Below are 14,681 nucleotides of genomic sequence, written 5' to 3'. Positions count from 1 at the left end.
ATGGGAACTGAGAGAAAATCAGGAGGGGGCGGAGGGACACAGAAGGCCTTTTACCTCAGGTGCATTTTGATCCCTGGATTATTCTTGGGTGTGATTTCATGCCTCCTATGACAAACATTTACATTTAATTTATAAGACATGTTTGTTCTTGTTGGATGTTAGAACATGGCAATAGAACCCAATCTGGTCAGTGTACCCTGAATCTGGATATGGCCTCTGCCTCGCTTTCATGCTTTCCCACATATAATCTATGATATGTGCCAGGAAATTGTGTTTCCGTTGCTTTGTCCTGAGGAAGCTCTGGGAAAGGGCTGCTCTGTTAATGTTTAGTATGTTCTTCCTGACATTTATTTACATGTTTTCCTGAACTCAAACAACCTTCCTTGGGTCATTGCTGTTTTTCTTATATTCGTGAATAAAAGAACACTGAAACTCAAGTAAGATTGTCTACAGCATTAGACTGTAGACCACCCCATTCCTTCAGGTCCCCAGATCCCAGGTCCAGCAGACAAGATCTGCACATGTGGGCTGAGAAGTCCACAGGACATGAATTTTCACATAGGCAACAGTGCTGCAAAATGTCTTGACAGAGGAAGAGTAAGGAGCCCAGAGATTGGGATGGGATGAAAAGATCGTAAGAAGTTTTGGTTTTGACTTCTTTTCAAAAATCAAGTGTCCATAGGTATGTGGATTTGTTTCTGGCTCTTCAAATCGATTCCATTTATCAACCTGTTTGGTTTTTTTTTATGCCAATACCATGCAGTTTTTATTACCATTTCTCTGTAGTACAGCTTGAAATCAGGGATGGTGATACCTCCAGAAGTTCTTTTATTATACAGGATTGTTTTCACTATCCCAGGTTTTTTATTTTTTTCCATATGAAGTTGATGGTTGCTCTTTCAAGGTCTGTAAAGAGTGGTGTTGAAATTTTGATAGGAATTGCGTTGACTCCATAGATTACTTTTGGTAAGATGGCCATTTTAATATGTTAATCCTACCAATCCATGAACATGGGCGATCTTTCTATCTTCTCATATCATCTTTCTTTCTTCAGAGACTTCAATTTTTTGTCATACACTTGCTTGGTTAGAGTTACAGAAAGATATTTTATATACTATTTGTGGCTATTGTGAAGTGTGTTGTTAGCCTAATTTTGTTCTCAGCCTGTTTATTGTTTGTATAAAGGGGGACTACTGATTTTTTTCAAGTTAATTTTGTATCCAGTCACTTTGCTGAAGGTGTTTATCAGCTGTAGCAGTTCTATGGTAGAGTTTTGGGGGTCACTTACTTACACTATTGTATTATCTGCAAGTAGCGGTACTTTGATTTCTTCCTTTCTAATTTGTACAGATAAGATGTGCAGGGATAAAGGTGCAGCAAAGATTGAGGAAAGGACCAACCAATGACTGGCCCAACTTGAGACCCACACCACAGGAGAGAGCTAACCCCTGAGCCGATTGATGATACTCTGATATACTTGCAGACAGGAGCCTATCATAACCATTCTCTGATAGATTCCACCCAGCAGCTGGTCAAAATAGATGCAGAGCCCCACACCCAAACATTAGGCAGAGCTTAGGGAGTTTTGTGGAAGAGTTGTGATAGAGGAATCTAGAGAGGGTCAAAAACTCCACATGAGGACCAATAGAGTCAACTAACTGAGGCACATGGGCCCTCACAGAGACTGAACCACCAACCAAAGAACATGCATGGGCTGGATCTAGGCCACTTACACATATATACCTGATGGGCAGCTTAGTCTTCATGAGGGTTCCCTAGCAATTAGAGAACAGACTGTCTTAGACAAGGACTCTGTTGTCTTCTTTTGCATCACTTTCCCCTAGCTGAGTTGCCTTGTTGGGCCGCAGGGGAAGTCCCGATGTGACTTGATGCACCCAGGGCAGATTGGTAGGAGAGGCTCCTCTTTTCTGAGGAGAAGGGGAGAGAGGAAAGGAGAAAGGGGGAAAGAGGGTGAGAGGGTGGGGCCAGAAGAGGAGAGAAATAAAGCAATTACATAATGAAAAAATCAATTAATTAATGAGAGAAAAAGAATTTTAGTTTTCTCAGACGGTCTCCGTCTTCTGCAAAGAGAAGCTTCTTTGATGAAGGGTACAGGCTATGCTTATCGGCAGGTGTAAGTTTTAGAATGTAATTAGGAACTATGGCCTGGTAGACGGAGGATATAGGTGGTAAAAGAATGACCTCACTAGCCCTGGACAGTAAGCTCAAGTTTCAATACCAGGCATGACCTTCCTGCTATTGAGTGGATCCTAAGTCCAATTATGCAGCTATGGGTTACCTCTGTATATGGATGAATGACACTATTGTACCTGGTACCTTTAGAGTTATTTTGCCATGCTAGCCACTGTTTTGGTCCATGGGGATCGCAAATAAATAGGACTATTGATTACTTCCCTCTCTTAGCAGCCTGCATCATACTTTCTGCTACTATGTAGGGCAGATCACAAGAAAGAGGCTTTTAAGTTAGATCCAGCTCAAATAACCCAAGTCTTCTGTTCTAAGTCTAAAGGGTGTCTTCAGCATACTTCAACATCTGAGGCATCCAAGGGCAACATATTGTTGGGAAGTTATTTGGGCTACCTCCTCACCAACAACCCAAGCAAAGCTTTCTCATGTCTGGTATAGGGCTTTTGTTTGATAGTTGCCCTAATTAGGATTTCTTTGCTTTGACAAAATACCATGACTAAAATTAACTTGGGAAAGAAAGAGTTTATTTCAACTTACATTTTATAGTACTTACCAAGGATAGCCAAGGCAAGAACATGAAAGCAGAAACTGAAACAGAGACCATGGAGGAATACTGTTCCCTGGGTCATTCCTCATGCCTTGCTCAGCCTGCCTCTTAATCAACGCAGCTTCACATGCCCAGGGGAAACACAACTCAGTGGGCTTTGTCTGTCCCTTCCAATAACTAGTCAAGCAAGTGGTTGACAAGGTTGCCAATGGGTCAGTTTTGTGGAGGCATTTTCTTTAATTTAGGGTCCATCTTCCCAAATGGCTCCAGCTTGTGTCAAGTTGACAAAATAAAAAACAGCACAACAGTCTATAGCTCTTCTGCGGGACATTGTCCACTTAGGTGGCATAAAATTATATATACTATATAATAAAGATTTATATATTAAAGATTTTGTATATATATTTATAAATATATATCTTTAATCTTTAGCATGTACATGTGTATGCATATGTAACTAGAATCTAATATGATTCCTTAAGTATTTGTAAAGTAGTATGTTGAGTCCTTTGGGCATGTGCCATGGAGTTGTATAGCTGGGCCATATGATAGGTTTATTTTAGCATTTTGAAGATTCTGATTTCCAGATACTTATTGAGGATACTTATTTCCAGAGCAGATGAATTAGTTTGCATTCCCATCAACAGTTAATGAGAGTTGCTCTTTCCCCACATTCTTGACAGCATTTGTTGTCAGTCGTTTGGTTGATCTTTGACTGGGGTGAAATGAAATCTCAAAGTTATTTTAATTTTTATTTCCCTAATTGCTAAGGATGGTAAATACTTTTTGAGTATTTCCTGACCATTTTTATTCTGAGAACTGTCTATACAGATTCCTGGCCTATTTTTTAATTGAGTGATTTGTTTTCTTGGTTCTTTTCTTTTTAATTTCTTTGTATACTCTGGACATTAACTCTTTGTCAGACGTACAGCCTGCAGAACACCTCAACTGGACACAATGCAATTCAATGGGTGTATACATCCACAACCCAACTCCTGCACCTGGGGCTCAGGGACCATCACTGAAGAAGTGGTGGGACAATTGTAAAAGCCAGAAGATCAAGGAATCAACTATGAGACCATGACTCCTAGAAAGGGCTTCCTAAGCAAAACTTGAACAATGTCAATACCAAAAAGGATGCTAATTCAGAAGGGATAAAATCTCACAGGGTCCCACTCCTAGAGAAAGAACTACAGGCAACTAGTGACTACTGAGAGAGAGAATTAGGATGAACTAGGATGAACCCCCTAATTGGTTATCCAGTATAAAGAGGTCAGCCCTGACATGATGCATACATATACAACAAAAATGGACTTATATGTGTGTATACACATACATACATACATACAAACAATGATAATAAATAATATGAGGCTATCAACACTTGAGAAGGGGGACATGGGAAGGATTGGAGGTAGGGAATGTGGGAGGGGCTGAAGGGAGAAAAGAGGGGAAGTGATGTAATTATATTTTAATTAAAAATATTTGGATGTGCAACCAAAGAAGAAAAGAGAAACCAAGTGGCATGGGGCTTTGCAGACTACTTGTCATGTGCATCCTATGCCAGAAACATAAACACATTTGCATCTTCCCATAAATCTAGATTTATTAAATAATAATACATTCACAAATTTTAGCTATTTCAATGACAACAAACTTGCCAGCCTGGCTGAGACGAATGTGGGGTTTTTTTTTAACCAGACTTAATTATTAATATTAACTCTCACATCATATCGCATATTGTAGGTATATATACATATATGCATGAGTATATATGGGTTATAGAGTGACTACAAGTTAAAGAGCCTGCAGCAGAGTTGAAGGGGGTCCGAAGCAGTCTGAGAAGAGGTCTGTGTACATAAGACAAGAAGGCAGACCATTGTAGGAGGGAGATGCTGCTGTTCTGCTGGAGTTGGGGGTTTAAGAGAAAAGCCGTTTCAGGCCAACCCTGAGTCTGAGAACAAGGTCCAAGTGAGTGAAAAGGTGGATGATCAACAGTACAGTAGGCTGCATCAATGGAGGGAGTTGGGGTGAGGCTGAGCTGACTGAAGCTCCAGGAACAGTAGGGGAGTCCTCTGCTTATAGTCCTTGATCCATGTCCCAGGTATCTGATGATAATGCTATGGGCCATGTCACCACAGAGGTAGGTGTCTACCATTTAATGGGATCTAGATGAGAAAGCTATACCTTTTCCTTTGTCTGTAGTATTTGTTAATTCTTAAGCATAGTTTCTCGGGTATGGTTTTAATATGTCCATATGCCTCTATAGCCTTAATTCTCCCCCCAATGAACTTACAAGGTGCTTCCCTTTCTGCCATCAGAAATAACTCATTTATCAGTCTGTACTGGATGGGTGGTGCCTGACAGATGGTGTGATTTTCACCCAGGGTCCTGAAGTTCTTTCTCCTTCAAGTTGGAGTCTCCAGGAGCGAGGCTGGAGGAATGGGGGAAAACCACCATTTTTATTGTATGGAGTAACTTGGAGTAAGACACAGCATACTCTCAACAGTATACCCTCAACACCAATAATGAAGACTTTGTCTTCTGTTTTTAATGAGGTAAGCCATTTTGTAACTTTGAACAGACTGGAACATGGTTTAAGCTCTAGAGAAAAAAAATGTTTTGTTGTTTTGATGTTGAGTGGAGGTGCTTTGAGAGAGGTCAATGCAATGATGGTGACTTTCACGCTGGCAGGTCCTGAATGGGAAAAAAAAAGGCCTAGTGCTAGGGGGGTATTCCAAGATTATATTTCCTGTGCTTTGTTCTCAGTTGTGAGAAAATGGGCTTATCCCTCATGGAGGTGAGAAGGCATATAGAAATGGGAATTTTGGATAGGAGACAGAAATCATACTTAAATTTGCTTTAAGAATAATTCCATATTAGAGTGACCTCTCCAGGGCCAACCAGGAACCTACAATGAAAAATCTCTTCTTGTAAATGCCACTCAAAGTTGGTGCTTACACTAGATAGTTAGAGAGGTACTAACCGAGAGGCCATCTCTCGTGGACCACTGCAGAGGTCAATGTGGAGCCCGCAGTGTGGATACCTGGACAGGAGATGATGGACAGGAGAGAGATGATCTTTCCCAGCTTGGAGGCAGCAACAATCCTGTGTCAGGGATGAATGGAGCAAAAGTCACATAATCTAAAAGAACTGTAATTCCCTGGTTGTACGTGAATGTGTGTGTGTGTGTGTGTATGTGTGTGTGTGTGTGTGTGTGTGTGTGTACACAGAGGGACTAAGAAGGGGCTTAGGCAACACTGTGATGATACGATTCTTATTACAGGTGAAGAAGCTAGAGTCACCTGGGAAGAGGGAACCTCAGTAGGGAAAGTTGGCCTGTGGACAAGCCTATGTATATAGATATAGATATAGATAGAGATATAGATATAGATATAGATATAGATATACATATACATATACATATACATATACATATACATATACATATACGTGTGTGTGTGTGTGTGTGTGTGTGTGTGTGTGTGTGTGTGTGTGTGTAGATATCTTTGGATTGGCTCTTTGCTCTTTGGGAAGGACCCTGGACGAAACCATCCTATATAGACACTGCCAGCGCAGCAGGAAGCAACATCACTGTAGGCTTGCAACAACCTGGGGCAGCCTCAAGGGCACGTGGACAAAGGTCACTTACATGTGTCTTCCCTCCTTACTTTATCCTGGCCATTTTGCATTTATACCTTTAAAATATATTTCCTTAATAAATAATTTAAAGACAATTTAGGATGAAAATACAAAATTAGTGCAGAGTTTTCTTATTCTCTGCTTTTAAAAATGTTATTGTTGGTTTGGGTTTCTTTTTTTTAAGAATAATTAGAGGTTAGATTTTATTTATTGAGATGGATACATAGTTTTTAAATTTTAGATATTTTATTTGTTCTTATTAATTATTATTGTTTAACTACGCATATTTATGAGGCACAGTGTGATAATTAGATGCATAAATCCAATTTACAATTATTATGTCCTAACTCTTGACAGAATACAGCCTTCAGTTTGGAGTAAGTCATAGTTTATTCGTGATCCAAGTATGGGTGTGCATGACTGGAGAACACAGAATATATGTGTTCATGTGCCAGAAGACATGTCGCAACAGGGGAAGGGTCGCACATATCTTTCATAGTCACAGAACATAGGAAAGTGGCGAATCAGTGGACTTAACAGAGACAAAGGTGGGAGCCACAGCAGGAGAGAGAAAAGCAGGAAGTCTCTGCCACAGCCTCACGTGTCTGAGACAGAGATTCATGACTATGTCTGGCACCGAAGCTGTTCTTGAAATCCCGTTGACCCAATGACTTAGGCGCCATGGTTGAATAAATTCAGTAGCTTTGTGGGTTTGAATCCTAAACAAACAAAACAAGGGAAGATTAGCAGGAGCAGATGATCTGCTAAAATACATCCAACATTTATTTTCCTGGATTTTAGGTGTGCTAAGAATGGCTACTATAGGGAGCAGAAATAATTCAAGACAATATGATTCTGGATCTGCAACATCCCAACTCTCTAGTCATCATCCCAACATCCCAACATCATCTAGCCTTTTAGAATCTAAATAGTTATAATTTTTTTCCTAGGAAATTCAGTTCACATAAGACTTTCATCTCAGGAAATATTTTAAAGGTTTTTATTAATATGTAAATTTTATATTTTATATGTAATGACATGGGAATGGTTACATAAAATTGTACTTCTACAAAGTATCTAACTTGATTCTTGGTTTTGAATCATGTAAAGGTTCACATGTACAGAATTTCTCACCTATTTCCTTACCAAGATTGGGTCTTTTCATCTACCCTTGCTGGGGCATTTTGTTTTTCTTCATTTTAATTACACCTGTAGTAAATTCCAGAAGTCATCTGAGGTCACCTTCTTTCTGTGTACCCTGGGATATTCACTGTAGCTGGGGCACAGCCCCCCCCCCTGTAAGCAGGTTCTTGCCACTGCAGAAGCACACAGCTTTGACCCTGGAATTTCCTTGCAGGAGCATGCTCTAAGATACATTTCTGCAGCAACTATTACAGTTTTCTGCTTCTATTTGCAGCCATTTTTTAAAAATATTTTTTTCTGGGAATTTGGTAATTTTGTTAAAGTCTTTGCTAGTATGGCTGCTTAAGTAGGTTTTTTAAAAAGATTTATTCTCTTTATATTGAGCTATTGTAGCATCAGTCATGGCAATGTTTGTACCTCATCTCACCTTCCTTCATCATGCAAAAAAGTCTCACTTTATTTTCCATACTTTTAGTTTTAGAATTGAGTCATCGATTTCAGATTTGCTCTCGGTTATTTCTTTTTCTTTCTATTATTTTATCTTCTTCAGCTAAGGACCTTCAGGCCACCCTCCTAGACCTGCTAGCACTAAGGTTATAACCGGCCTTCAAGGCAGGTTCACCCTGGGCTTGCATCTTGTGCCATTTCCCTGGGTTCCATATGACCCCCATGGGTTTATAGGGTCCTGCTGTCCCTGGGTCCCACTTTCTGGTTGTTGTTTAGTGCTCATTGTTTGACAATGCCTGGACAGTCTTTTAGAACACCTATTTTGAGATCTTTATACTCAGTGACAGTCATGTTGGTCATAGTCATGAGCCACAAAGTTTCTGAGAACTGACCTGCCCACCCCTTTGCCTCCTAAAAAGCTGTAACCCACTTTACATGTGGTTGTAACCCTAACAAGGAACGTGGATCTTGGGCTCTCTCTTTGCTGATTTTTGCTTAGGTAGTTTGGATTGGAACTCATGATGTTACAGAATTTATGCTGAATGTGAATGCTAAGTGTTTGGACCAGGATATTTTCTGAAACACACATTGTCCCAGGCACCATTATGAATCTATAGGTCAGAATTTGTCATCAAACAAGCCAGTGAGTCCAGGGCCTTTCAGCTTTGTCCAGGGCTCACTCCTGACCTCAGCCAGCTATAACCTCATCGCCCCCAAAGGAAGAAGGCTGAAGCCTTTTCTGAAGAGGAGTTTCATGCCCCGCGTAAATGCTTGGATGTATGCAGAGGGCATCCAGGCTAACAAACAGCTGGAGCTAGGATGCTACACACCTGCTTCATTACAGACATCAAGTCTCTATGTGACTCCTGCCCAGGAGCCAAGCTGCAAGCCCTCAACCTAGGAGTGTGTCCTAAGCAAGACAGCTGATTGTACTCCCCAGAATACTTACCTGGGCCAAGTCTGCTGTTTTGCAGAAATAACGGCTGTGTTTTCATAACAGAGACTCTCAGATGGGTTGTGGGGCCACTTTGATGCTGGTCTTTGCAACATCTTACTCAACTTGAGAGCATCTGTGTGAGGCTACAGCATTTAGAGTCTTAGCAGCATGAGGGGACCCACCTGAGATCACACAGCTACTAAACTGCAGGGAGGAATCCGAAGATCCTGATTTCTTTTCATCTCCTTGTACTTCAAGTCATGTGGGATACTCGGTCATGGTTCATGCTCCCATGGTTTCTATTCAGCTGTGGTCATGGCACAGGTGCAGTGAAAATTGCTTGCTTCTGGTGGCAGACTCCTAGTTACAGCATCAGGCTCCCTTCACAGAGAGACAGTATGCTCTGTGGGAAAAAGCAGGGGTTCAGAGAGAGCCAAGCACAGGCACCCATAGACCACCATGGATACTAATCATGTTCCCCAAAACAAGAGAGAGCCAGGGAAGGCTTGGGTGAGGGGCGGCCTATGTTAAATGGCTCCTACCATGCTCTAGGGACATTCTGACTATGACGGCTATGAATGTGAGAGAACACTGGGGTACCTCCGTCCCATCCTCAAGGTCTTGTGTGAATTTGAAACTGCTCTAAAAAGCATCAAGACTTAAAAAGAAAGGTAGACCAGGACACCTTAGTGGAGGTGAAATTTAATATATGATTGGCAAACTGTGCCTATAGACAAATTACAAATGTGTCAAGTGGCAGTGAGCTGTGAAGTAAATAAAATGACATGATTTTGTTTTTCTTCGTATGAGTGAAGGCACCTGAAAATTATAAGCAAGAGTTATTTAAATAAGTTGCAAACTCCTTTGGATCTCGGACATCCTGGAAGCGCGGAAGTTCAATTCTGGTCCTAATGAGAATGTCTTGGCTCCTGAGAGTTCCACTATGGCATGAGAAGCCAAACAGGCCCTAGGTCTGTTGGTTATGTGTGTGTGTGTGTGTGTGTGTGTGTGTGTGTGTGTGTGTGTGTGTGTGTTTGTTTGTTCTCTTTTGTCTGAGTTTGCTTTGCATCTGTGAGTGGCTCAATGTTTGCCATTAGGGGCTCTGTTGCACACGTTGTCATCCCCTGTCCCTGGCCACCTGCTCTGTCTCTGTAGCCCGCAGGTCTACCACAGTGCCTGCTCTTTTGTTGTTTTTTTTTCTTTTTCTTTTTCTTTTGCCCTTTGGATTTTCCAGATGGTGTGTCTCGCACGTCTCTTAGTATTTTAGGCGGACCCCGCTTGCAGCGCTGCTTGTCACTGCTCTGTGTTTTATAGTGGAACTAAAAATAGTTTAAATCTGAGGGGAAGTCACGGTGTTGGGCCAAATCCAAGCCTCCAAAACTCACAGGAGTTCAGTCATCACTCTGAATTTTTATTTTATGTTTGTACATGACTTGGGCCTCTGTGAAGTGAAAGTGTAAAGCTGAGTCTCCCGCTAGGAACACACGACAAACCTCAGTGTGAACTGGTGAGCCCCACGCGGTGGAGCCTAGAACTTGAAGGTTCCTCTCCGCCCAGCTGTCTTGTACAGTGACTGCTGTTTGAAACCATCTTTAAGTGTTTTCTTCTGATTTCCTCTAGTCTTCTATAATTACTAAATCAAGTGATACTCCATTATTTTGATGTAGAGGTCATTAATTTCAGTCTTTACTCCCAATAATTTATCTAATTAGGTATTTCAAGACTTAGTTCATCATGGCTTTTTGTGTTGTTTTGGTTTAGGATATAACAGAAGTGATCAGGCCCCAAAATTCTGTTTAGTTTGATTGCTCAAGGTGTGGTTCCTGATTTTGCTGGTTGGATGTAGGATTGCATGATACTCCAAAGTGACTTGGTCATAAAATCACTGACTTGCTATGCTGTTTGAACCACATAGTCTGGACTGACTACTAAGCTTTCTTTGTTATAGTACCCTAATTCTGGTGAATGGTCATAAATATTTACCTTAAATATATTTTATTTCTTTTGTGAAGGAGCTTATAAAATCACCCCTGGTCTTCTATTTGTATAGTTTATTCTGCCAAAAAAAAAACATTTAAATTTGCATTTCCTGATTATTTTCAGGCAATAAATTCACTTGACTTCCTTAAGACTGCTTTAATACCAGTGAATACAGGACCAATAGTAACATGTGTGCATGTGTGTGCAAAAGTTTGTGGCAGCAGAAGTGGATTATATGTGTATATATGTGAATATGTATATATATGTACATATACATATATGTACTACTTCTTTACACAGTTGCTGCTACCAGTGCTAAAATGCTGGATGAAAATATTATATGGAAAAATCCATGAAAAGTAAATATTACTCCACATACATGCTGTTTGGAACAGTGCAATAAAATGTTTTGTCTTTCCCACAATGAAAATCTATCCCTTGTTCAGTGTATACGCCCTGCCTATGATGCTTGTGCGTTAGTGACCTGGCAGCCATCTTGGTTTATGACAGTATTCCAAAGTTTGTGTTCAAACTGTCTTTTATTTTCATTAATAATAGTTTCAAGGTTCAAGAGTGATAATGCTAGCAATGTTATGATCATATGTGGTTAATATTGAGCTATTATATTAGTATTCATTGTTGCTAATTCTTACTATACCTAAATTAAAACTTAAAATCTGAGCTAGGGAAATAGAGAAGAAGGGGAAAGTATCTGACTTCGAGTTCCTAGAATCCAAGTAAAAGGCAGCCACGTCACAGTAGCACCTGTAATCCCAGTGCTGCAATGGGAGGTTGAGGAAGGGATCATTGTGGAAGCTTGCAGCCCAGCCAGCTTATGGCAAAAAACACCAAAGGACCCTGTCTCAAACAAGGTACAAGTCAGAGACAAACATCCAAGATTTTCCTCTGACTTTAACACATGCATTCTGTCGCGTTCATGCCAGCTCTTTCTCCCTCCCTTATACCTAAAAACACCATACACACTATTAAAGTAATATAATAAGTAAAGCCTGTGCCATATTTATTTATGCAGAGAAATGGGTGTCTATTCAGTTTCAGGCACCAGGCACCCACTGCCCAGAACACTGTGTTCATTACAGTGAAAAGCTAACCAACACAGAGACACCATGCATGTCTGTATATATGCTTATGTACACATTTTTGTGTGTATATGGATCATACAACTTTATGTGTAGATGTACATTATATTGTATATATCTACATGTATATGTACATGCAGGGATGTATACGAATTATTTGTGTGTAGGTTGCTATATATATATGTTGGTATATTGATATGATATACATATATTTATATGTATTTATATGTTTTATGCACATATAGATACATGATTTTATTGGGTTTGTGTCCTCTACTATCAAACTGTTCTAGGAAATATTCCAGTGTACACTTTAATTTTCTTATTTGCACTCTGACATGCTGTAATATTAAATCCCAAGTCTATAATCTTTCACCTTTACTTCAGAGATCCGATCTCCTGGTCACATGGTGCGTCACCCAAAGTTGTCTGCCCTGAGACACCCTGCCCTGACCCAGATGCTGGACAGACACCAGGCTTCTGCAGCTGACCCCTCATCATGTGCGCTCAGCCTTCCCTGCTGTGCCTCTCCACGTGGCCCTCAGCCGCAAGATGTACGTCGGATCATCAGTTCTCTCAGACCTTTAAGTAAGTGAGGCCAGGGTCCAGCTCTCGCGCCCACATCTTCTCCGAGGTCTGAAGTTGGATCGGGTCTTGACCTGTGATTTGGGGATTGGCAATAAGTGTTTCAGCTGGCACTTTGGAGTGAAGTTGGATTGGAGGCTTCCTAAGTTGTGGTGGTGATGGTGTTTGAATATAAATAAAGAGTTGTAAATATTTAGTCAAGGTTAAAGTCCTTTCTAGAGCTATGATGAAATGTCATCCTTGTTTTGGCATCATTCCGAAAGCAGCTAACTATATTCTGAACTTGTGGGATTGTATGGTAAGTCTTTATAAAATGGAATTTCTCCTATTAGTCAAGGCTGTAGTTGATACTCTCACCTTCGGTAATAGGACAGTGGTGGGCCTAGAATGGCTGGGGATCCCAGTAAGTCCCCAGCTTTAGGCTCTCTTCTAGAAACAAGCAAGCATTCAACGTGGGGAGTAAAGAAAAATCTTCACCAATGGCTAAGATTCTGTCTGGTGCTCTTTTCAGCCCTGTGCTAACTGACCCTCTCCCCCTGTTCCTCCCAATAAGGCCCGCTGTGCCAGGGCTTGCATCCAGAGCCCTGCATGGTTCCTCAGTTAGTGAGGAATGTTTCCTAGGCTCTGTCTCTGTACAGTGCCCTTGGCAGAGGTTGAGACGCCATGTAGGCATTCACACTGTAGAAGGTGGCTGGTACATTCCGAGAAAGGAGTCTGCAGGGCAAGCATCCATCAGAGCAGAGTGCCAGGATTCTGCTACAGTAGAGGGTTTGTATCTGCAGATGCCCACACCCCTGCCTCACTGCCTCACCATTCAGGGGTTCAAGCACCGTCCTGCTATCCCGCAATTAGACCTCACTTGTCATATTGTTTTTCATCCCTGTATGCCTTCAAATGTGTGCATATGGAAGTCTATTTAATTTTTCTTTAATGGCTAACTTTAAAAAGATTAAGTGGATATGAAAGGCAGCCTAGCAGAGCTTAATTGGCCTTGCAATTTGGGGTGCAGGAGCCGGCTCCCTCCCAAGGTCGGTGCTTTAGAAGCCCTGTTGATAAGAGTGGCTGTGGGCCACTCCCAAGCTGCATGGTTAGCGGAAGAGGAGTCAGGTACTAGTAGCCCAGGTGAATATTTGATTTCTGTCATCTTTAATGCTCATTTCCATTTGTCTTTCACGTGCTAACAGTTTGCCATCTGTATTCTAATCACTGCAGCCCAGCCCAGTGCAGAGTTCGCTGGTGAGCTGTGGTGCCACTGCACATACTCAGGGTGACACTAACTTCTGTGGATAAGATAGCAAGCCCTCAAGAGCTTTGGCTGATTAGTTTGAAAATGTTAACCTCAATCCACCTAGAAGGACTTAAGGAGTACTTTCCTTTTCTACATAGTTATTTGTCATGTGACTGACCAATATTTGGGACATAGGAAATTGTTTTTTATCCCACTTGGCATCAGTGATGACCCGGAAGCAGTCCTGAGAGCCTCCCTTTCCTAAGCAGTTTTCAGCTTGGTAGTGTGTTTGCAGTCATGTTTATCTGAAGCCTGTACATATTTTAAATTTTCTTTAGTGAAGATATTAAGTGAAAGGCAGAGGCAGGGAAATGAGGTGGACAAACAAGCCTGTCAATCATGACCATGGAAAGCACTAAGAGCCACATAAAATACCCACAGAGGAAGAGAGACAGATGATCTCTGGCTGGAGGTCATGAAGAAAACGGGGCCTTGGTCCTGTGTGGCCAGGGAGGCAGCTTAGCCCACCAGGAGCTGGAAAGGGCCAGCAACTCCAGAGCTTCCAGGTATGAGCAAAGACTCTGGAGATACTTAGGCTTCACTGCTGTGTGACAGGAAGACGAAACTATGGCTCAGAATGAAAAATTTGGAGAAAAGATGTGGAGGTCATTTCTACAGTGTTTGAAATGAAGAATAGCACGGAGCTTGTGTTTCTAGGCATCCTGTGAATGTAGTCCCTGAAAACACACAATCTTGTAGTCACTTTCCATTACAGCCTTAGTTGTGAACATTTATCATGCTCTAAATTTGCAAATGTTTTACCTCAGAAAAGTCACATTGTCTGGAAGTATCTTTTTGTATTCA

General features: G+C 41.2%; 1 long non-coding RNA gene across 1 annotated transcript in view; it reads left to right on the top strand.

Moving 5' to 3' along the window:
* LOC311602741 overlaps positions 1–12,637 on the top strand; it is a 69,046-nt gene extending 56,409 nt beyond the window's left edge. The window contains exons 2-3 of the long non-coding RNA XR_014780831.1: positions 5,143–5,313; positions 12,392–12,637. This is a non-coding gene — a long non-coding RNA (uncharacterized lncRNA). The remainder of the gene's footprint in view (positions 1–5,142; positions 5,314–12,391) is intronic.
* Positions 12,638–14,681: the final 2,044 nt, after the last annotated feature.

Source organism: Acomys minous (assembly GCF_964271855.1).
Source record: "Acomys minous genome assembly, chromosome: 8".
Lineage (NCBI taxonomy): Eukaryota > Metazoa > Chordata > Mammalia > Rodentia > Muridae > Acomys > Acomys minous.
Note: the sequence above shows the minus strand (reverse complement) of the source record. Positions and strands in the feature narration are given on the sequence as shown.